The sequence below is a fragment of the Xiphophorus hellerii genome, chromosome 23 (genome assembly GCF_003331165.1).
Source record: "Xiphophorus hellerii strain 12219 chromosome 23, Xiphophorus_hellerii-4.1, whole genome shotgun sequence".
In the NCBI taxonomy this organism is placed as follows: Eukaryota; Metazoa; Chordata; class Actinopteri; order Cyprinodontiformes; family Poeciliidae; genus Xiphophorus; species Xiphophorus hellerii.
Window position 1 is genome coordinate 5,051,864 of NC_045694.1, and position 22,712 is coordinate 5,074,575.

Genomic DNA, 22,712 nt, shown 5'->3' on the forward strand with positions numbered 1-22,712 from the left:
ATAAAGCTGCATAACTGTGAATCTCTGCGTATAGGCTGTAGCATAAAACATTGTGAAACTAAATTTACCAGCACAAAAAGTTCATTATTTCAATTTACATGAGTAGTTAGGTTTTGGATTTGCAGTCATAATTTAGTTTTGGTTTGATGAAGTTTAACAAATTTATGAAATCACAATAACTTAAAATTTAAAGTGTCTGGAAAGGATGAAATATGTTGATTTAAGACACTGACTGCCTGATGTAATTCCTACTTCCTGCCGGTAGAGGGAGACAAAACTCATTCAATGAGAAACTTAACTTCATTGGGGCCTGCCATGCAAAGCAATGGCAGGAACCTATTACTCTACACCCAACAAGCGTCTCTTTATTATTGGGGCCTGCCCATAGCAATGCATAAGGAGAGCAGTACTGACTTGCGAAGCAAGTCAGTACTGCTCTCCATGCATTGCATGGCAGGCACCTATTATTCTACACCCAATAGAATGTCTCTTTATTGGGGCCTGCCCATAGCAATGCATAAGGAGAGCAGTACTGACTTGCGAAGCAAGTCAGTACTGCCTCCATGCATTGCATGGCAGGCACCTATTATTCTACACCCAATAGAATGTCTCTTTATTTATTTATTGGGGCCTGCCCATAGCAATGCATAAGGAGAGCAGTACTGACTTGCGAAGCAAGTCAGTACTGCCTCCATGCATTGCATGGCAGGCACCTATTATTCTACACTCGATAGAATGTCTCTTTATTGGGGCCTGCCCATAGCAATGCATAAGGAGAGCAGTACTGACTTGCGAAGCAAGTCAGTACTGCCTCCATGCATTGCATGGCAGGCACCTATTATTCTACACCCAATAGAATGTCTCTTTATTGGGGCCTGCCATGCAAAGCAATGGCAGGAACCTATTACTCTACACCCAACAAGCGTCTCTTTATTATAATTCTTTATTTTTCTTCCGTCACCGTTAATGCGGCTCATACCGCTGGGTGCACACCTACAAATGAGGTATCAAAACGTGCAGAAAATTCACGCCATTGGAGCTATTATTTTTGGTGGGATTTGGGGTTAACGTGGCGACATAATTCGCAAAAAACTACGAAAAAAACCCCATTATAAGTCAATGGGAAAAATCCTGGAAATACCCTATTTTTGAGGATTTTCTGTGTCATCACAAATTCACCTAGAAATGCCATTCAAATTTCATTTTGTAGATACGTCTGTGATCTCTTCGAAAGTGAAGACGGCTCGTCGATACCAGTTACGGTTTGTCCACAATTTGCCTCTAAGCGACCCAAAGTTTCTCATTTTTCCGAAAATTACAGTGCTTCTCTCGCTGATTAGAGTGAGAGATGAAGACAACTTTTTCAACCCAAATCATTTTTGAAATCGCCATCACGCCCACAAATATCGCACGATTAGTATCAAAATCGGTCCTGACATTGATACGCCTGTCTGCTCCGGTAAAATGTTTTCGAAATTTATCTAGACCGTACGGTTTTCTGTCACGGTGCTTCAGAGCAAAGTCATGCGACAGGATTTTCTGAGGCTGTCTGAGGCTCTCTCCCATGTATTTGAATAGAATTTCAGATCTGGGCACAACATTTCTTTCTCTCATCGCTGTAAATGTTCTGAGTGAGGTACAGATATGAATCTCGGGACTATCGCAGAAGACACATAGGCCTGTCATACGCTCCAAACGCTTTTCGAATATGTATTACGGTTCCCGAACAGGAAGGATTTGTTTCCAATGCTTCTTTTCAGTAAAATGTGTTTGCTCAAACACACAATTGTGTGTTTGACAGCTCAGAGCTCAGAGCTCACACCCTGCTGAGACCATTATTTGCCATAGCAACGGATCTCAAGAGGCTATTGGCTGCTGGTTTGGACTACAGATACGCATCATTGTAGTTCTATCTATAGTGGAACCCTCAGTTGAAACAGATCAGGACTGAACTGGCCTTTAGAACTATTTGCTGCTATGGGCTGTATATAACTGATTTAACTCAGGAACTGTTACACATGGTATTAGTTTGGAACTTTAAAATTAAGCATAATAATAATTTCAAAATAAAAGCCTTGCATATTTTTACATCAGGTAATTGCTGTTTTTGGCTTTATTTGACTTTTTCATCCAAAGCACTGTTACACATGGTATTAGTTTGGCCCTTTGAAATGAAGCTTAACAAAAATTTCAAAATAAAAGCTTTGAATATTTTTACATCATGTAATTGCTCTTTTTGGCTTTATATGACTTTTTCATCCAAAGCACTGTTACACATGGGATTAGTTCGGAACTTTAAAATGGAGCATAATAATAATTTCAAAATAAAAGCCTTGAATATTTTTACATCAGGTAATTGCGCTTTTTGGCTTTATGTGACTTTTTTATCCAAAGCACTGTTACACAATGGAATAGTTTGGCCCTCTGAAATGAAGCATGCTGAAAATTTCAAAATAAAAGCCTTGAATATTTTTACGTCATGTAATTGCTCTTTTTGGCCGTATATGACTTTTTCATCCAAAGCACTGTTACACATGGGATTTGTTAGGAACTTTAAAATGGAGCATAATAATAATTTCAAAATAAAAGCCTTGAATATTTTTACGTCATGTAATTGCTCTTTTTGGCCGTATATGACTTTTTCATCCAAAGCACTGTTACACATGGGATTAGTTCGGAACTTTAAAATGGAGCATAATAATAATTTCAAAATAAAAGCCTTGCATATTTTTACATCAGGTAATTGCGCTTTTTGGCTTTATGTGACTTTTTTATCCAAAGCACTGTTACACATGGGATTCGTTCAGAACTTTAAAATGGAGCATACTGAAAATTTCAAAATAAAAGCCTTGAGAATTCTTACATGAGATTATTGCTGTTTTGAGCACTATATAACTGATTTTATCCAATGACTGTTATTCATGGGATTAGGTTGGCCCTTTGAAATGAAGTTTAACAAAACTTCCAAAATAAAAGCCTTGACAAAAATTTTAAATCGTACCGAATGGTGCACGTCCGCCTCGCTTAACGTTCTTGCGGTTCTCCGCGTGCCACTGATTACGTCGCGGCGTCCTTTGGCGTCGACGCCGATTTGTGGCGCGACGACGCCGGGCCCAAGCCCGACGGGCGCGCCTTGGCAGGCCCCGGCTAAATTTCTTCAGAAATTTTGTTTTTCTAGGTTTCTTTATTTTTCTTCCGTCACCGTTAATGCGGCTCATACCGCTGGGTGCACACCTACAAATGAGGTATCAAAACGTGCAGAAAATTCACGCCATTGGAGCTATTACTTCTGGTGGGATTTGGGCTTAACGTGGCGACATAATTCGCAAAAAACTGCGAAAAAAAACCCATTATAAGTCAATGGGAAAAATCCTGGAAATACCCTATTTTTGAGGATTTTCTGTGTCGTCACAAATTCACCTAGAAATGCCATTCAAATTTCATTTTGTAGATACTTCTGTGATCTCTTCGAAAGTGAAGACGGCTCGTCGATACCAGTTACGGTTTGTCCACAATTTGTCTCTAAGCGACCCAAAGTTTCTCATTTTTCCTAAAGTTAGAGTGCGTCTCTGGCTGCTTAGAGTGAGAGATGAAGACAACTTTTTCAACCCAAATCATTTTTGAAATCGCCATCACGCCCACAAATATCGCACGATTAGTATCAAAATCGGTCCTGACATTGATACGCCTGTCTGCTCCGGTAAAATGTTTTCGAAATTTATCTAGACCGTACGGTTTTCTGTCACGGTGCTTCAGAGCAAAGTCATGCGACAGGATTTTCTGAGGCTCTCAGGCTGTTTCACTAACACTTCACACCTTGGTGTGAAACTTATTTAACATAGCAACGGATCTCAAGAGGCTATTGGCTGCTGATTTGGACTACAAATACGCATCATTGTAGTTCTATCTATCCTCAGTTGAAACAGATCAGGACTGAGAACTGGCCTTTACAACTACCTGCTGCTATGGGCTGTATATAACTGATTTAACTCAGTAACTGTTACACATGGGATTAGTTTGGAACTTTAAAATTAAGCATATTGAAAATTTCAAAATAAAAGCCGAAATGAAGCATACTGAAAATTTCAAAATAAAAGCCTTGAATATTTTTACATCATGTAATTGCTGTTTTTGGCTTTGTATGACTTTTTCATCCAAAGCACTGTTACACATGGGATTAGTTTTGAACTTTAAAATGAAGCTTAACAAAAATTTCACAATAAAAGCCTTGAATATTTTTACATCATGTAATTGCTCTTTTTGGCTTTATTTGACTTTTTCATCCAAAGCACTGTTACACATGGTATTAGTTTGGCCCTTTGAAATGAAGCTTAACAAAAATTTCAAAATAAAAGCCTTGAATATTTTTACATCAGAAAATTGCTCTTTTGAGCTTTATATAACTGATTTAACCCAGCAATTGTTACACATGGGATTAGTGTGGCAATTTAAAATTAAGCTTGATGAAAATTTCAAAATAAAAGCCTTGAATATTTTTACATCAGGTAATTGCTGTTTTTGGCTTTATTTCACTTTTTCATCCAAAGCACTGTTACACATGGGATTAGTTTGGCCCTTTGAAATGAAGCTTAACAAAAATTTCAAAATAATAGCCTTGAATATTTTTACATCATGTAATTGCTCTTTTTGGCTTTATTTGACTTTTTCATCCAAAGCACTGTTACACATGGGATTAGTTTGGCTCTTTGAAATGAAGCATACTGAAAATTTCAAAATAAAAGCCTTGAATATTTTTACATCAACTACTTGCGTTTTCAGCATTATATAACTGATTTAACCCAATGACTATTACACATGGGATTAAAATAGACTGTTTTGCATGAGCAGCAGATAGATCCTCTATTGCACATGTGTCAAACTCAAGGCCCGCGGGCCACATGTGGCCGGCTACGTCATTTTATGTGGCCCTCTCCCCCCTACCACCGTTTTACAGCCCCATTGATTGACTTAAAATAGGTTTTGAGCACGAATTGACTGCAAACTACATATCCCATAATGCCTTCCGATTCTTACCAACCAACATTACGGCTTCTCGCCACTAGAGTGCAGCAGAGTCACCTCAAGCTGATTATTAATTTTCCCAGCGAATAAAACTGAAACATCGACAAGCTAACAAGCTAAAGAGCGAAGTTTAGCTGAGCAGTTTAAAAATACTGAGCATATTTTTAAACTGCTCAGTTTAAAAATACTGTAATTTTTAAACTGAGCAGTAATTTTACATCCATGCAAACTCAAATGTAATATTTAAAACTTGAATACATAAAATCAGTTATTTAACAATATGAGGTGTTGTTTAAAAATAAAAAAGATAGCAATTTCTTTTTATTGCAGAGACATTAGATTCTTAAATTTATGGTATTCTTTAAATGTTGTAATTTTGGTTCATTGTAAACTTTACCTGTAAAAAGTTTGTAGAAATCTTTAACATAAGGTCAATATATATTTTTAAACTGTGATATGTTTTGTGTGTGTGCATTATTGAAAATTTATATTTGTGACAATCATTAGGTAAATGCTAATGAACTGCCTTCCTGCAGTTTATGAGCATTGAACTGTTACTAAACAGTTCAATGCAAGGTTCATTAGCGTTAGCATTTTAGCTGCAATAAGCTATTAGCTATTTATTTTACTTTTTAGCAATGTTTAGTATACTGAATGGAGTAAATCAATTACAGAAAATATCCTAGTGATTTCCCACATACTGATGAAAGCAATGACGCTAACATTAGCGTTTCTGCTGATTTTAGCTGATATACTTACTTTATAATACTGAATGGTGCACGTCCGCCTCACTTAACGTTCTTGCGATTCTCCGCGTGCCACTGATTACGTTGCGGCGTTCTTTAGCGTCGACGCCGATTTGTGGCGTGACGACGCCGGGCCCATGCCCGACGGGCGCGCCTCGGCAGGCCCCGGCTAAATTTCTTCCAAAATTTTCTAGTTTATAGCTTTATTTTTCTTCCATCACCGTTAATGCGGCTCGTACCGCTGCGAGCCCACCCACAAAAGTGGTATCAAAACGTGCGGCTCGGTGCCGAGAAGGGAGCTATTATTTTTATAAGGAATCGGACTTACGATGGCGACGTAAAAAGCGTCAAACGAGCCAAATTTCCAACTGCCGAAACGCAGAGCCTAACTGACACCAACTGCCGCTTTTTTAGAGTGAGAAATGAAGAGAATTTTTGACCCCAAATTAATTTTGAGATCGCCCTCACGCCCACAAATATCGCCCAATTGGTATCAAACTCGGTCATGACATCAATACGAATGCCTGCTCCGGTAAAATGTTTTCGAAATTTCTCTAGGGCTTACGGTTTTCTGTCAAGGTGCTTCAGAGCGAAATCATGCGCCAGGATAACTGACGCTCTCCCAGATTCACTTCCATGTATTTCTGAAAAATTTCTGAGCTCTGCATGCACCATTTTTGTCTCATCACTGCAATTACTGTGAGTGAGCTACAAATATGAATCGCGGTACTATGGGAGACGACAAATAGCTCTTTCATATGCTTCAAACGGTTTTACAATACGTCTCTCGGTTCCTGAACGGCAAGGAGTTGTTCAGGCTGCTTTTTCCATATAAACCAATGGGGTGTCTCACAAAGATAGAAATCTTTGTCCACCTCTCTGTGTCACACACACATGACAGTTAGCAGAGGATTGATAACCATAGCAACGGAACACAGGAGGGGATTGGCTGCTGGTTAGGACTACAAATACGCATCACTGTAGTTCTAATCAATACTCAGTTAAAACAGAGGGCTGAGCTGCCATTTAGAGCAATTGGCTGTTTTGGCCAGTAAATAACGGATTTAACCCAAACACTGTTAGACATTTTAATTAGTGTGATCATTTAATATGAAGCTTATGTATTTTTTCAAAATAAAAGTCTCAATATTCCCCTCAGGTTAATGCACCGCCGTAGGCGGTGCAATAATATTAGCATGCATTATATTTTTCTCTCAGGTTAGGGAACTGCCTTGCGCAGCAAGGCAGTTCATTAGCATTAGCCTTTTACCTTAAATAAGCTATTAGCTATTTTCTTACTTATTAGCCATGTTTAATATACTGAGTGCAATAAGTCAATTACAGACAACATTCTAATGATATCCCACATGCTATTGACAGCATTTAGAGAAAGATATGTTCAGCCTGCTTTGATCAGAAAAACTAACTGCTTCAAACAGTTAGAATTCTGTCTCTCCCTCTCTGTCTCACTCACATGACAGCTGATCTGCTCTTTAGAACTACAATGACTGAAGGTTAGAACTACAACATGGCTGACACTGAGTGCCTACAAAAGAGGTCTGAGCTGAATGTCAGAACTACAACATGGTGGAACTGTCAGTTACTACAGAGGAGGACTGAGCTGGCCTTTAGAACTACTTGTGTTTTGGGCTTTTTATAACTGATTTTATCCAACCATTGTTACACATGGGATTAGTTTAGCTCTTTGAAATGAAGCATACTGAAAATTTCAAAATAAAAGCCTTGAATATTTTTACATCAGATAATTGCTCTTTTTGGCTTTATGTGACTTTTTTATCCAAAGCACTGTTACACATGGGATTAGTGTGGCAATTTAAAATGAAGCTTACTGAAAATTTCAAAATAAAAGCCTTGAATATTTTTACATCATGTAGTTGCTCTTTTTGGCTTTATTTGACTTTTTCATCCAAAGCACTGTTATACATGGGATTAGTTTAGCTCTTTGAAATGAAGCATACTGAAAATTTCAAAATAAAAGCCTTGAATATTTTTACATCAGATAATTGCTCTTTTTGGCTTTATGTGACTTTTTTATCCAAAGCACTATTACACATGGGATTAGTGTGGCAATTTAAAATGAAGCTTACTGAAAATTTCAAAATAAAAGCCTTGAATATTTTTACATCATGTAGTTGCTCTTTTTGGCTTTATTTGACTTTTTCATCCAAAGCACTGTTACACATGATATTAGTTTAGCTCTTTGAAATGAAGCATACTGAAAATTTCAAAATAAAAGCCTTGAATATTTTTACATCAGATAATTGCTCGTTTTGGCTTTATGTGACTTTTTTATCCAAAGCACTGTTACACATGGGATTAGTGTGGCAATTTAAAATTAAGCTTAACAAAAATTTCAAAATAAAAGCCTTGACAATTTTTACATCAGATGATTGCTCTTTTGAGCATTATATAACTGATTTAACCCAGCAATTGTTACACATGGGAATAGTTTGGCACTTTGAAATGAAGCTTAACAAAAATTTCAAAATAAAAGCCTTGAGAAATTTTACATTACGTAATTGCTCTTGAGCATTATATAACTGATTTAACCCAATGACTATTAGACATGGGACTGGTTTGGACCTTTGAAATTAAGCTTAACAAAAATTTCAAAATAAAAGCCTCAACATGCCCCTGAGGTTAGTGCACCGCCGCAGGCGGTGCAATAATATTATTCTGCATTATCTTTTTCTCTGAGGTTAGGGAACTGCCTTGCGCAGCAAGGCAGTTCATTAGCATTAGCATTTTAGCTTATATAAGCTATTAGCTATTTATTTGACTTATTAGCCATGTTTAGTATACTGAATGGAGTAATACCATTATAGAAAACATCCTAGTGATGTCCCACATGCTAGTGACAGCAATCACGCTAACATTAGCATTTTTGCTAATTTTAGCTGATACACTTACTTTATCCTACTGAATGGTGCAAGTCCATGTTAGTAAACATTCTTGTCAATCTTCACATGCTATTGATTACGTTGCAGCTTTCTTTAGCATCGATGCTAATTTCTAGCATCAGAACGCTGGGTCCAAACCGACGGGCACACTTTGGCAGGCCCCGGTTAAATTTCTTCAGGAATTTTCTAGTTTATATCTTTATTTATTTATTTTTCTTCCATCACCGTTAATGCGGCTCGTACCGCTGCGTGCACCCCCACAAAAGTGGTATCAAAACGTGCGGCTCGGTGCCGAGAAGGGAGCTATTATTTTTATAAGGAATCGGACTTACGATGGCGACGTAAAAAGCGTCAAACGAGCCAAATTTCCAACTGCCGAAACGCAGAGCCTAACTGACACCAACTGCCGCTTTTTTAGAGTGAGAAATGAAGAGAATTTTTGACCCCAAAATAATTTTGAAATCGCCGTCACGCCCACAAATATCGCACGATTGGTATCAAACTCGGTCCTGACATTGATACGCATGCCTGCTCCGGTAAAATGTTTTCGAAATTTCTCTAGGGCTTACGGTTTTCTGTCACGGTGCTTCAGAGCAAAGTCATGCGACAGGATTTTCTGTCGCTCTCTCAGGCTCTCTCCCATGTATTTTCATATATTTCTCAAAAATTTCAGATCTGGGCACACCATTTCTTTCTCTTATCGCTGTTAATACTGTGAGTGACGTAGAGATATGAATCGCGGGACTATCGGAGACGACAAATAGCCCTCTCATACGCTTCAAACGCTTTTCGAATATGTATTACGGTTCCCGAACGGGAAGGAGTTGTTTCCAATGCTTTTTTTAGTTCAAACTGGCTGGCTCAAACAGAGAATTGTCTCCCCCTGCATGTCTCACTCACAGCTGACAGTTGGCAGAGAGAATTATTTACCATAGCAACGGAACTCAGGAGGCTATTGGCTGCTGGTTAGGACTACAAATACGCATCACTGTAGTTCTAACTATAGTGGAAGACTAGGAGGACTGAACTGGCCTTTACAACTACTTGCTGCTATGGGCTGTATTTAACTGATTTAACTCAGTCACCGTTACACATGGGATTAGTTTGGAACATTAAAATGAAGCATACTGAAAATTTCAAAATAAAAGCCTTGAATATTTTTACATCATGTAATTGCTCTTTTTGGCTTTATGTGACTTTTTTATCCAAAGCACTGATACACATGGGATTAGTTTGGCCTTTTGAAATGAAGCATAAAGAAAATTTCAAAATAAAAGCCTTGAATATTTTTACATCATGTAATTGCTCTTTTTGGCTTTATGTGACTTTTTTATCCAAAGCACTGATACACATGGGATTAGTTTGGCCTTTTGAAATGAAGCATAAAGAAAATTTCAAAATAAAAGCCTTGAATATTTTTACATCAACTACTTGTGTTTTGAGCATTATATAACTGATTTAACCCAATGACTATTACACATGGGATTAGTTTGGACCTTTGAAATTAAGCTTAACAAAAATTTCAAAATAAAAGCCTCAACATGCCCCTGAGGTTTGTGCACCGCCGCAGGCGGTGCAGTAATATTATTCTGCATTATCTTTTTCTCCCAGGTTTTGCTGCGCAAGGCAGTTCATTAGCATTAGCATTTTAGCTTAAATAAGCTATTAGCTATTTATTTGACTTATTAGCCATGTTTAGTATACTGAATGGAGTAAGTCCATTATAGAGAACATCCTAGTGATGTCCCACATGCTAGTGACAGCAATGATGCTAACATTAGCATTTTTGCTAATTTTAGCTGATACACTTACTTTATCATACTGAACAGTGCAAGTACATGTTAGTCAACATTCTTGTCATTGTCCTCATATGATTGCGGCTTTTTTTAGCATTGATGCTAATTTCTAGCATCAGAACGCTGGGTCCAAACCGACGGGCACACTTTGGCAGGCCCCGGTTAAATTTCTTCAGGAATTTTCTAGTTTCTTTATATCTTTATTTATTTTTCTTCCATCACCGTTAATGCGGCTCGTACCGCTGCGTGCACCCCCACAAAAGTGGTATCAAAACGTGCGGCTCGGTGCCGAGAAGGGAGCTATTATTTTTATAAGGAATCGGACTTACGATGGCGACGTAAAAAGCGTCAAACGAGCCAAATTTCCAACTGCCGAAACGCAGAGCCTAACTGACACCAACTGCCGCTTTTTTAGAGTGAGAAATGAAGAGAATTTTTGACCCCAAATTAATTTTGAAATCGCCCTCACGCCCACAAATATCGCCCAATTGGTATCAAACTCGGTCATGACATCGATACGCATGCCTGCTCCGGTAAAATGTTTTCGAAATTTCTCTAGGGCTTACGGTTTTCTGTCAAGGTGCTTCAGAGCGAAATCATGCGCCAGGATAACTGACGCTCTCCCAGGTTCACTTCCATGTATTTCTGAAAAATTTCTGAGCTCTGCATACACCATTTTTGTCTCATCACTGCAATTACTGTGAGTGAGCTACAAATATGAATCGCGGTACTATGGGAGACGACAAATAGTCCTCTCATATGCTTCAAACGGTTTTCCAATACGTCTCTCGGTTCCTGAACGGCAAGGAGTTGTTCGGACTGCTTTTTCCATATAAACCAATGGGGTGTCTCACAAAGATAGAAATCTTTTTCCACCTCTCTGTGTCACACACACATGACAGTTAGCAGAGGATTGATAACCATAGCAACGGAACACAGGAGGGGATTGGCTGCTGGTTAGGACTACAAATACGCATCACTGTAGTTCTAATCAATACTCAGTTAAAACAGAGGGCTGAGCTGCCATTTAGAGCTACAGGCTGTTTTGGCCAGTAAATAACGGATTTAACCCAAACACTGTTAGACATTTTAATTAGTGTGATCATTTAATATGAAGCTTATGTATTTTTTCAAAATAAAAGCCTCAATATCCCCCTCAGGTTAATGCACCGCCTATGGCTAAATAAGCTAATAGCTTATTTAACTTAAATAAGCTATTAGCTATTTTCTTACTTATTAGCCATGTTTAATATACTGAGTGGAGTAAGTCAATTACAGACAACATTCTAATGATATCCCACATGCTATTGACAGCATTTAGAGAAAGATATGTTCAGCCTGCTTTGATCAGAAAAACTAACTGCTTCAATCAGTTACAATTCTGTCTCTCCCTCTCTGTCTCACTCACATGACAGCTGAACTGCTCTTTAGAACTACAATGACTGAAGGTTAGAACTACAACATGGCGGACACTGAGTGCCTACAAAAGAGGTCTGAGCTGAATGTCAGAACTACAAACATGGTGGAACTGTCAGTTACTACAGAGGAGGACTGAGCTGGCCTTTAGAACTACTTGTGTTTTGGGCTTTTTATAACTGATTTTACCCAACCATTGTTACACATGGAATTAGTGTGGCAATTTAAAATTAAGCTTAATAAAAATTTCAAAATAAAAGCCTTGAATATTTTTACATCATGTAGTTGCTCTTTTTGGCTTTATTTGACTTTTTCATCCAAAGCACTGTTACACATGATATTAGTTTAGCTCTTTGAAATGAAGCATACTGAAAATTTCAAAATAAAAGCCTTGAATATTTTTACATCAGATAATTGCTCTTTTTGGCTTTATGGGACTTTTTTATCCAAAGCACTGTTACACATGGGATTAGTGTGGCAATTTAAAATTAAGCTTAACAAAAATTTCAAAATAAAAGCCTTGACAATTTTTACATCAGATAATTGCTCTTTTGAGCATTATATAACTGATTTAACCCAGCAATTGTTACACATGGGAATAGTTTGGCACTTTGAAATGAAGCTTAACAAAAATTTCAAAATAAAAGCCTTGAGAAATTTTACATTACGTAATTGCTCTTGAGCATTATATAACTGATTTAACCCAATGACTATTAGACATAGATTAGTTTGGACCTTTGAAATTAAGCTTAACAAAAATTTCAAAATAAAAGCCTCAATATGCCCCTCAGGTTAGTGCACCGCCGCAGGCGGTGCAATAATATTATTCTGCATTATCTTTTTCTCTCAGGTTAGGGAACTGCCTTGCGCAGCAAGGCAGTTCATTAGCATTAGCATTTTAGCTTTAATAAGCTATTAGCTATTTATTTTACTTTTTAGCCATGTTTAGTATACTGAATAGAGTAAGTCCATTATAGAAAACATCCTAGTGATGTCCCACATGCTACTGACAGCAATCATGCTAACATTAGCATTTTTGCTAATTTTAGCTGATACACTTACTTTATCATACTGAATGGTGCAAGTCCATGTTAGTAAACATTCTTGTCAATCTCCACATGCTATTGATTACGTTGCAGCTTTCTGTAGCATTGATGCTAATTTGTAGCATCAGAACGCTGGGTCCAAACCGACGGGCACACTTTGGCAGGCCCCGGTTAAATTTCTTCAGGAATTTTCTAGTTGGGGCCTGCCATGCAAAGCAATGGCAGGAACCTATTACTCTACACCCAACAAGCGTCTCTTTATTATTATAATTGGGGCCTGCCATGCAAAGCAATGGCAGGAACCTATTACTCTACACCCAACAAGCGTCTCTTTATTATTATAGTTCTTTATTTTTCTTCCGTAACCGTTAATGCGGCTCATACCGCTGGGTGCACACCTACAAATGAGGTATCAAAACGTGCAGAAAATTCACGCCATTGTTGCTATTACTTTTGGTGGGATTTGGGCTTAACGTGGCGACATAATTCGCAAAAAACTACGAAAAAAACCCCATTATAAGTCAATGGGAAAAATCCTGGAAATACCCTATTTTTGAGGATTTTCTGTGTCGTCACTAATTCACGTAGAAATGCCATTCAAATTTCATTTTGTAGATACGTCTGTGATCTCTTCGAAAGTGAAGACGGCTCGTCGATAACAGTTACGGTTTGTCCACAATTTGCCTCTAAGCGACCCAAAGTTTCTCATTTTTTCTAAAGTTAGAGTGCTTTTCTCGCTGATTAGAGTGAGAGATCAAGACAACTTTTTCAACCCAAATCATTTTTGAAATCGCCATCACGCCCACAAATATCGCACGATTAGTATCAAAATCGGTCCTGACATTGATACGCCTGTCTGCTCCGGTAAAATCTTTTCGAAATTTATCTAGATCGTACGGTTTTCTGTCACGGTGCTTCAGAGCAAAGTCATGCGACAGGATTTTCTGAGGCTGTCTGAGGCTCTCTCCCATGTATTTGAATAGAATTTCAGATCTGGGCACAACATTTCTTTCTCTCATCGCTGTAAATGTTCTGAGTGAGGTACAGATATGAATCTCGGGACTATCGCAGAAGACACATTGAACTGTCATACGCTTAAAACGCTTTTCGAATATGTATTACGGTTCCCGACCAGGAAGGATTTGTTTCCAATGCTTTTTGTCAGTAAAACGTGTTTGCTCAAACACACAATTGTGTGTTTGACAGCTCAGAGCTCAGAGCTCACACCCTGCTGAGACCATTATTTGCCATAGCAACGGATCTCAAGAGGCTATTGGCTGCTGGTTTGGACTACAGATACGCATCATTGTAGTTCTATCTATAGTGGAACCCTCAGTTGAAACAGATCAGGACTGAACTGGCCTTTAGAACTATTTGCTGCTATGGGCTGTATATAACTGATTTAACTCAGGAACTGTTACACATGGTATTAGTTTGGAACTTTAAAATGGAGCATAATAATAATTTCAAAATAAAAGCCTTGAATATTTTTACATCATGTAATTGCTGTTTTTGGCTTTGTATGACTTTTTCATCCAAAGCACTGTTACACATGGGATTAGTTCGGAACTTTAAAATGGAGCATAATAATAATTTCAAAATAAAAGCCTTGAAAATTTTTACATGACGTAATTGCTCTTTTTGGCTTTATTTGACTTTTTCATCCAAAGCACTCTTACACATGGTATTAGTTCAGAACTTTAAAATGAAGCATACTGAAAATTTCAAAATAAAAGCCTTGAATATTTTTACATCATGTAATTGCTCTTTTTGGCTTTATTTGACTTTTTCATCCAAAGCACTGTTACACATGGTATTAGTTTGGCCCTTTGAAATGAAGCATACTGAAAATTTCAAAATAAAAATATTGAATATTTTTACATCAACTACTTGCGTTTTCAGCATTATATAACTGATTTAACCCAATGACTATTACACATGGGATTAAAATAGACTGTTTTGCATGAGCAGCAGATAGATCCTCTATTGCACATGTGTCAAACTCAAGGCCCGCGGGCCACATGTGGCCCGCTACGTCATTTTATGTGGCCCTCTCCCCCCTACCACCGTTTTACAGCCCCATTGATTGACTTAAAATAGGTTTTGAGCACGAATTGACTACAAACTACATATCCCATAATGCCTTCCGATTCTTACCAACCAACATTACGGCTTCTCGCCACTAGAGTGCAGCAGAGTCACCTCAAGCTGATTATTAATTTTCCCAGCGAATAAAACTGAAACATCGACAAGCTAAGAAGCTAAAGACCGAAGTCCCGTGATGTTTCAATCGAGGACTTTTACCGTCTACTGCCCCTGATTTGATGCCACAGCTTCGACTCCACGCAGCTCGTGTTTTGTCCACGTTTGGAAGCACCTATCTGTGCGAACAGATGTTTTCAATAATGACTTTAAACAAGACCAAGCACAGATCGCGCATTACTGACGAAAACCTACACGCCGTTTTGCGGATTGCCACAGAATAGAACTAAAACCAGACATCGACGAACTGACCAGGGGAAAACGGTGCCTGACATCCGGCCAGAAAACATTGGTAAGCACAAACAAACTACATTTAAATAGAATGAATGTAAAACCAAAACTCAGTATACTGGAATATGCATATAGTTTATTGATTTTGCTTGTGTTTTGTTTATTTACAGAACACAACACAATGAGGATGTGTGTGAGTTGGTGACAGGGTGAAGAGGGATCAGCGTTGTGTTCAAGGACAGGCAACGTCACCTCATTGTTTTGTTCTTATGTGAAATGCATGTTCGTTGTGTAATAAATAACGAAAAAGTTTTGTGAATGAAGTTGAGAGTTAATATCAAAACTTGTTTTTTATTATTTGTCTGCTTATCTTCAAAGCAGACAAAGAATAATTTTCCCAGCGAATAAAACTGAAACATCGACAAGCTAACGAGCTAAAGAGCGAAGTTTAGCTGAGCAGTTTAAAAATACTGAGCATTTTTTTAAACTGCTCAGTTTAAAAATACTGTAATTTTTAAACTGAGCAGTAATTTTACATCCATGCAAACTCAAATGTAATATTTAAAACTTGAATACATAAAATCAGTTATTTAACAATATGAGGTGTTGTTTAAAAATAAAAAAGATAGCAATTTCTTTTTATTGCAGAGACATTAGATTCTTAAATTTATGGTATTCTTTAAATGTTGTAATTTTGGTTCATTGTAAACTTTACCTGTAAAACGTTTGTAGAAATCTTTAACATAAGGTCAATATATATTTTTAAACTGTAATATGTTGTGTGTGTGTGCGTTATTGAAAATTTATATTTGTGACAATCATTAGGTAAATGCTAATGAACTGCCTTCCTGCAGTTTATGAGGATTGAACTGTTACTAAACAGTTCAATGCAAGGTTCATTAGCGTTAGCATTTTAGCTTCAATAAGCTATTAGCTATTTATTTTACTTTTTAGCAATGTTTAGTATACTGAATGGAGTAAATCAATTACAGAAAATATCCTAGTGATTTCCCACATACTGATGAAAGCAATGACGCTAACATTAGCGTTTCTGCTGATTTTAGCTGATATACTTACTTTATAATACTGAACGGTGCACGTCCGCCTCGCTTAACGTTCTTGCGATTCTCCGCGTGCCACTGATTACGTCGCGGCGTTCTTTAGCGTCGACGCCGTTTTGTAGCGTGACAACGCCGGGCCCATGCCCGACGGGCGCGCCTTGGCAGGCCCCGGCTAAATTTCTTCCGAAATTTTCTAGTTCTTTATTTTTCTTCCGTCACCGTTAATGCGGCTCATACCGCTGGGTGCACACCTACAAATGAGGTATCAAAACGTGCAGAAAATTCACGCCATTGGAGCTATTATTTTTGGTGGGATTTGGGGTTAACGTGGCGACATAATTCGCAAAAAACTACGAAAAAAAACCCCATTATAAGTCAATGGGAAAAATCCTGGAAATACCCTATTTTTGAGGATTTTCTGTGTCGTCACAAATTCACCTAGAAATGCCATTCAAATTTCATTTTGTAGATACGTCTGTGATCTCTTCGAAAGTGAAGACGGCTCGTCGATACCAGTTACGGTTTGTCCACAATTTGCCTCTAAGCGACCCAAAGTTTCTCATTTTTCCGAAAATTACAGTGCTTCTCTCGCTGATTAGAGTGAGAGATGAAGACAACTTTTTCAACCCAAATCATTTTTGAAATCGCCATCACGCCCACAAATATCGCACGATTAGTATCAAAATCGGTCCTGACATTGATACGCCTGTCTGCTCCGGTAAAATGTTTTCGAAATTTATCTAGACCGTACGGTTTTCTGTCACGGTGCTTCAGAGCAAAGTCATGCGACAGGATTTTCTGAGGCTGTCTGAGGCTCTCTCCCATGTATTTGAATAGAATTTCAGATCTGGGCACAACATTTCTTTCTCTCATCGCTGTAAATGTTCTGAGTGAGGTACAGATATGAATCTCGGGACTATCGCAGAAGACACATAGGCCTGTCATACGCTCCAAACGCTTTTCGAATATGTATTACGGTTCCCGAACAGGAAGGATTTGTTTCCAATGCTTCTTTTCAGTAAAATGTGTTTGCTCAAACACACAATTGTGTGTTTGACAGCTCAGAGCTCAGAGCTCACACCCTGCTGAGACCATTATTTGCCATAGCAACGGATCTCAAGAGGCTATTGGCTGCTGGTTTGGACTACAGATACGCATCATTGTAGTTCTATCTATAGTGGAACCCTCAGTTGAAACAGATCAGGACTGAACTGGCCTTTAGAACTATTTGCTGCTATGGGCTGTATATAACTGATTTAACTCAGGAACTGTTACACATGGTATTAGTTTGGCCCTTTGAAATGAAGCTTAACAAAAATTTCAAAATAAAAGCTTTGAATATTTTTACATCATGTAATTGCTCTTTTTGGCTTTATATGACTTTTTCATCCAAAGCACTGTTACACATGGGATTAGTTCGGAACTTTAAAATGGAGCATAATAATAATTTCAAAATAAAAGCCTTGAATATTTTTACATCAGGTAATTGCGCTTTTTGGCTTTATGTGACTTTTTTATCCAAAGCACTGTTACACAATGGAATAGTTTGGCCCTCTGAAATGAAGCATACTGAAAATTTCAAAATAAAAGCCTTGAATATTTTACATGACGTAATTGCTCTTTTTGGCCGTATATGACTTTTTCATCCAAAGCAATGTTACACATGGGATTAGTTTGGAACTTTAAAATGGAGCATAATAATAATTTCAAAATAAAAGCCTTGAATATTTTTACGTCATGTAATTGCTCTTTTTGGCCGTATATGACTTTTTCATCCAAAGCACTGTTACACATGGGATTAGTTCGGAACTTTAAAATGGAGCATAATAATAATTTCAAAATAAAAGCCTTGCATATTTTTACATCAGGTAATTGCGCTTTTTGGCTTTATGTGACTTTTTTATCCAAAGCACTGTTACACATGGGATTCGTTCAGAACTTTAAAATGGAGCATACTGAAAATTTCAAAATAAAAGCCTTGAGAATTCTTACATGAGATTATTGCTGTTTTGAGCACTATATAACTGATTTTATCCAATGACTGTTATTCATGGGATTAGGTTGGCCCTTTGAAATGAAGTTTAACAAAACTTCCAAAATAAAAGCCTTGACAAAAATTTTAAATCGTACCGAATGGTGCACGTCCGCCTTGCTTAACGTTCTTGCGGTTCTCCGCGTGCCATTGATTATGTTGCGGCGTCCTTTGGCGTCGACGCCGATTTGTGGCGTGACGACGCCGGGCCCGAGCCCGACGGGCGCGCCTTGGCAGGCCCCGGCTAAATTTCTTCCGAAATTTTCTAGTTTATATCTTTATAGATTTATTTTTCTTCCATCACCGTTAATGCGGCTCGTACCGCTGCGTGCACCCCCACAAAAGTGGTATCAAAACGTGCGGCTCGGTGCCGAGAAGGGAGCTATTATTTTTATAAGGAATCGGACTTACGATGGCGACGTAAAAAGCGTCAAACGAGCCAAATTTCCAACTGCCGAAACGCAGAGCCTAACTGACACCAACTGCCGCTTTTTTAGAGTGAGAAATGAAGAGAATTTTTGACCCCAAATTAATTTTGAAATCGCCCTCACGCCCACAAATATCGCCCAATTGGTATCAAACTCGGTCATGACATCGATACGCCTGCCTGCTCCGGTAAAATGTTTTCGAAATTTCTCTAGGGCTTACGGTTTTCTGTCAAGGTGCTTCAGAGCGAAATCATGTGCCAGGATAACTGACGCTCTCCCAGATTCACTTCCATGTATTTCTGAAAAATTTCTGAGCTCTGCATACACCATTTTTGTCTCATCACTGCAATTACTGTGAGTGAGCTACAAATATGAATCGCGGTACTATGGGAGATGACAAATAGCCCTCTCATATGCTTCAAACGGTTTTCCAATACGTCTCTCGGTTCCTGAACGGCAAGGAGTTGTTCGGACTGCTTTTTCCATATAAACCAATGGGGTGTCTCACAAAGATAGAAATCTTTTTCCACCTCTCTGTGTCACACACACATGACAGTTAGCAGAGGATTGATAACCATAGCAATGGAACACAGGAGGGGATTGGCTGCTGGTTAGGACTACAAATACGCATCACTGTAGTTCTAATCAATACTCAGTTAAAACAGAGGGCTGAGCTGCCATTTAGAGCTACAGGCTGTTTTGGCCAGTAAATAACGAATTTAACCCAAACACTGTTAGACATTTTAATTAGTGTGATCATTTAATATGAAGCTTATGTATTTTTTCAAAATAAAAGCCTCAATATCCCCCTCAGGTTAATGCACCGCCGTAGGCGGTGCAATAATATTAGCATGCATTATATTTTTCTCTCAGGTTAGGGAACTGCCTTGCGCAGCAAGGCAGTTCATTAGCATTAGCCTTTTACCTTAAATAAGCTATTAGCTATTTTCTTACTTATTAGCCATGTTTAATATACTGAGTGGAGTAAGTCAATTACAGACAACATTCTAATGCCCTTCTAATGTCAGAACTACAACATGGTGGAACTGTCAGTTACTACAGAGGAGGACTGAGCTGGCCTTTAGAACTACTTGTGTTTTGGGCTTTTTATATAACTGATTTTATCCAACCATTGTTACACATGGGTTTAGTGTGGCAATTTAAAATTAAGCTTAATGAAAATTTCAAAATAAAAGCCTTGAAAATGTTTACATCAGGTACTTGCTCTTTTGAGCATTATATAACTGATTTAACCAAATGAGATTAGTTTGGCCCTTTGAAATGAAGCTTAACAAAAATTTCAAAATAAAAGCATTGAGAAGTTTTACATCATGTAATTAGTCTTTTGAGCATTATAAACTGATTTAATCCATTGAGTGTTATACATGGAATTTATCTGGCCCTTTGAAATGAAGTTTAACAAAAATTTCAAAATAAAAGCCTTTAATATTTTTACATCAACTACTTGTGTTTTGAGCATTCTATAACTGATTTAACCCCATGACTGTTATACATGGGATTAGTTTGCACCTTGGAAAATGAAGCTTAACAAAAATTTCAAAATAAAAGCCTTGAGAAATTTTACATTAGGTAATTGCTCTTTTGAGCAATAAATAACTGATTTAACCACCCAGTGACTATTAGACATGGGATTAGTTTGGACCTTTGAGATTAAGCTTAACAAAAATTTCAAAATAAAAGCCTCATCATGCCCCTGAGGTTAGTGCACCGCCGCAGGCGGTGCAATAATATTATTCTGCATTATCTTTTTCTCTCAGGTTAGGGAACTGCCTTGCGCAGCAAGGCAGTTCGTTAGCATTAGCATTTTAGCTTAAAAAAGCCATTAGCTATTTATTTGACTTATTAGCCATGTTTTTTCTACTGAATGGAGTAATACCACTATAGAAAACATCCTAGTGATGTCCCACATGCTAGTGACAGCAATAATGCTAACATTAGCATTTTTGCTAATTTTAGCTGATACACTTATTTTATCATACTGAATGGTGCAAGTGAATGTTAGTCAACAGTCTTGTCATTCTCCTCATATGATTGCAGCTTTCTTTAGCATTGATGCTAATTGCTAGCATCAGAACGCTGGGTCCAAACCGACGGGCACACTTTGGCAGGCCCCGGTTAAATTTCTTCAGGAATTGGGGCCTGCCATGCAAAGCAATGGCAGGAACCTATTGTTATTGTCGGAGAAAGTGTTTCTTTATTGGGGCCTGCCATGCAAAGCAATGGCAGGAACCTATTACTATTGTCGGAGAGAAGCGTCTCTTTAATCTTTATTTTTCTTCCGTAACCGTTAATGCGGCTCATACCGCTGGGTGCACACCTACAAATGAGGTATCAAAACGTGCAGAAAATTCACGCCATTGGAGCTATTACTTCTGGTGGGATTTGGGCTTAACGTGGCGACATAATTCGCAAAAAACTACGAAAAAAACCCCATTATAACTCAATGGGAAAAATCCTAGAAATACCCTATTTTTGAGGATTTGCTGTGTCGTCACAAATTCACCTAGAAATGCCATTCAAATTTCATTTTGTAGATACGTCTGTGATCTCTTCGAAAGTGAAGACGGCTCGTCGATACCAGTTATGGTTTGTCCACAATTTGCCTCTAAGCGACCCAAAGTTTCTCATTTTTTCTAAAATTAGAGTGACAGCCCATCTCGGCTAGAGTGAGAAATGAAGAGGTTTTTTGAGCCCAAAATAATTTTGAAATCGCCATCACGGCCACAAATATCGCACGATTTGTATCAAAATCGGTCCTGACATTGATACGCCTGTCTGCTCCGGTAAAATGTTTTCGAAATTTATCTAGACCGTACGGTTTTCTGTCACGGTGCTTCAGAGCAAAGTCATGCGACAGGATTTTCTGAGGCTCTCAGGCTCTTTCACTAACACTTCACACCTTGGTGTGAAACTTATTTAACATAGCAACGGATCTCAAGAGGCTATTGGCTGCTGATTAGGACTACAAATACGCATCACTGTAGTTCTATCTATCCTCAGTTGAAACAGATCAGGACTGAACTGGCCTTTAGAACTAATTGCTGCTATGGGCTGTATATAACTGATTTAACTCAGTAACTGTTACACATGGGATTAGTTTTGAACTTTAAAATGAAGCTTAACAAAAATTTCACAATAAAAGCCTTGAATATTTTTACATCATGTAATTGCTCTTTTTGGCTTTATTTGACTTTTTCATCCAAAGCACTGTTACACATGGTATTAGTTTGGCCCTTTGAAATGAAGCATACTGAAAATTTCAAAATAAAAGCCTTGAATATTTTTACATCAACTACTTGCGTTTTCAGCATTATATAACTGATTTAACCCAATGACTATTACACATGGGATTAAAATAGACTGTTTTGCATGAGCAGCAGATAGATCCTCTATTGCACATGTGTCAAACTCAAGGCCCGCGGGCCACATGTGGCCCGCTACGTCATTTTATGTGGCCCTCTCCCCCCTACCACCGTTATACAGCCCCATTGATTGACTTAAAATAGGTTTTGAGCACGAATTGACTACAAACTACATATCCCATAATGCCTTCCGATTCTTACCAACCAACATTACGGCTTCTCGCCACTAGAGTGCAGCAGAGTCACCTCAAGCTGATTATTAATTTTCCCAGCGAATAAAACTGAAACATCGACAAGCTAACAAGCTAAAGAGCGAAGTCCCGTGATGTTTCAATCGAGGACTTTTACCGTCTCCTGCCCCCTGATTT